Source organism: Dendrobium catenatum, unplaced genomic scaffold (assembly GCF_001605985.2).
Source record: "Dendrobium catenatum unplaced genomic scaffold, ASM160598v2 original_scaffold_273240, whole genome shotgun sequence".
NCBI classification, from domain to species: Eukaryota; Viridiplantae; Streptophyta; class Magnoliopsida; order Asparagales; family Orchidaceae; genus Dendrobium; species Dendrobium catenatum.
In genome coordinates, this window is record NW_021591636.1 from 3,767 (window position 1) to 6,942 (window position 3,176).

The 3,176-nt window shown below is 29.0% G+C and overlaps 1 non-coding gene across 1 annotated transcript; it reads right to left on the bottom strand.

The window, feature by feature from the left end:
• Positions 1–865: 865 nt before the first annotated feature.
• On the bottom strand, positions 866–970 carry LOC114579072. The gene has a single exon (XR_003699938.1). It is a non-coding gene; the product is annotated as a small nucleolar RNA R71 (small nucleolar RNA).
• Positions 971–3,176: the final 2,206 nt, after the last annotated feature.

Here is a 3,176-nt window from a genome sequence, read left to right on the forward strand (position 1 = left end):
CAATGAATAGAAGTTAAGACGATATTATTTGTCACCATGAAAATCTCAAACTCGGGGTCATGGGTTGCAACATATTTAGCAGTGGAATTTATAATGGCATGCAATTTTATTGTCATACAATTTAGCTACTCGTAAAGAATTAACTCTCTCATACACAAAGTAGAGTCTCCATCAAGTTTTTGTCACCATTGTTGAGAAAGTAGTTTGCGCTTTCACAATTATTTCAATATTGTTAAAAAAATAGAAAAATTCAATCCTTCTTGATTTGCATCTTATTTAGTTATCCTTATTCTTTTGTGAAGCTGTAACTATTTGGTCTTATAATTTTTATTTTTAGTTTATTTTATTGCATTTCAATTTTTTTTTTTTGGTGAATGTGTAGTAGATTCCATAAGGATCCCTAGTTGTTTGATTTAGAAATAGAGAAGATCCTTACAAAAATTTAAAGATCCAAAAAAACTATAATGGTAGGAATAGCCAAACAAAATCTAGATCAAGATCATCCAAGATCTCTTAAGGAGTATGTCAATCCTTTAGAAATTGAAATTCATCATAGTATCAATAAACCTACTATCCAAGCTAATGATTTTGAACTAAAATCTATCGTTATCCAAATGGTTTAGAATTCTCAGTTTGGGAGAACTCCTGTTGAGGACCCCAACCTAACTTAGTTAATTTATTAGAAATTTTTGAAGCATTCTAGTATATTAGAGTTAGTAATAATGCTATTAGACTTCATTTGTTTCCATTTTGTAAGGGACAAAACAAAAATGTGGTTAAATTCCTTTCTCATAAGCTTCGTAAACACTTTAAATGAGTTCCACATAAGTTCCTAGCAAAATATTTTCTACCATCTAAAACTACTAAGCTTAGGAATGATATTATTTCATTTTCTCAATTTAATGGAGAGTTAATTTATAAGAGATGGGAAAGATTCAGGGAGATGCTTAAAAGTACCCTCATCATGCTTTACCTGAATGGTTAGTGATTTAGACATTTTATAATGACCTTATAGGATCCCTTAGGTTTATAACTAATGTAGGAGTGAGAGGATCTTTAATGTCAAATCCTTTTGATGATGATTATTCCTTTATAGAGGAGATGGAAACAAATAACATCCATTGTTCTTCTTATAGGGTGAATCCTAAGAGAGTAACTGGTGTGTATGAATTAGATACTTTATTATTTTTGACTGGTCAAGTAGCTTTCATTGGTAAGATATTAAACAATTTGGGTGTTAGTTTTATTTCTTGATTACTTATGCATTTGGAAGAGAATGATTTGAATTCTATTGGTTTAGCTTTTGTAGTGTAGTATTTTACTGGTTATATATTTTACTACAAGTGCATGTAAATTTTACTTTTTTTGCACTAATTCAAAGATTATATGAATATTACTTCTATGATTTAACTTTTGACATATATATAGCTCCTTTACTATGCCTTGAATTCAGTTGTAAGTTTGGCGACTTGCTGGACTTTTTAAGCTCATTATATATGGTTAAATAATTTCATGTCAGGGCAGAGAAGCAAGAGTGTGAAGCTGGTCAGGATTCTTCATATTTTGTTTCTTTTTGTTATAGTCATAAGTAGTGTATATGATTTTTGAGAATGAATACAGATATGTACATTAATGTTTTGAACTATAAAATCTATTTTGCTTTTTAATTTTGATTGATTATATTTAGATAGCTATGGTTATTGTTTATTAAAAAGTAAATAAATTATTCTTCCAAATTAGATTCTGGGTTATCACACAGAGAAACTTGATCTAGTCTTGAAGATCTTCCCTCAAGAGACTGCAAAATAGTTGGGAAGAATTTTGAAGAAGAATAAAGAGATCCTCACTTTGGTAACCTTATGAATACCTCACAATTTTCTTTCACTAGATCTCTCACTCTCCAATCTCAACCTCTCTCTCAAACAAAGTCCCAAATGTTACTCTCAAAGGAAAATTTTAAGTAAAGGATCATAATGTTAGTTTTTAGGACTTCTTATATAAGAAACAAAAGAAAACAATCTAAAAACTAAAAATTACAAGTGAAACAACTTCAGATCATACAGTATAATTGTGGATCATATGTACGAACAGTTCAAAAATCTAGGTACAAACCTGTATGAACCTAATTTCATACATTATCAGTCGTCCGGATGAATTAAGATCATATTGTATGAATAGTTTAAAAATAGTGTGTTTGTATGATATGATCTGGTACGAACCTTAATTCATACATTGTTACTCATCTATACGAATACAGATCATATTATACAAAACAGTTCAAAAAATAATGTGTTCATTTGGTAAGATCTAATACGAACCTAATTTTGTACTATTTTAGTTATTTGTACAACTTGAAATCATATAGTATAAATAATTAAACAAGTCAAGCTTTATTTGGTACGATCTTGGATGAACCCAAAGTCATACCCTATTAGTCATTTATATGACTTGACATTGTATAGTACGAACAATTCAAAAGAAAAAACCATGATTTTATTGACTAAATTTTGGAGGAAAAGCTATGATAGATTATACAATACTATATAGATATCGTACAATATGATTAGTTTTAAAATTTTAAGTTTTAACTCTCTCCCCTAGTGTGTGTGTACGGTTACCCAATTACAATCACACTCTCATCTCATACTCAAGAAAATAAAAAGAAGAAGATTCGTAGTCTTTATTATATGAAATCCTATTGTACTCTTTCTTGAAGTCTTCAGCAGTCTAGAGTACAATTTCTCAGAAATAATAGTACACAAATAAATAAATAGAAATATCTAGTACATGTTAGGAGAAATAATAAAATTAATCGAAAACTAATATTTTTCTATCATAAAAAATCATAATCTCCATCTTGATTATGGAGTTACAACAAATTAATCTTAGAAATGAAAAACAAATTGACTCTTCTAAAAAGAAATTCAATATTTAACAAGATCAATCATGATATTCAAAATTTTGACATTCTAGAATCGTTCATTAAAAGGGAACTAAAATCTGAGATCTTATCAGATAGTGACTTCCCTGAAATCAACTTTCAACTAAGTCATATCGTAATAGATCTTATAGAATCTGACTCCAAATTAGATAATAATGATGTGAAACTTGAGGAGAATGTAAACTCTACCCCAGTTTGTTCTCTCGATCACACCTAGCATGTACAACTTTGTGAT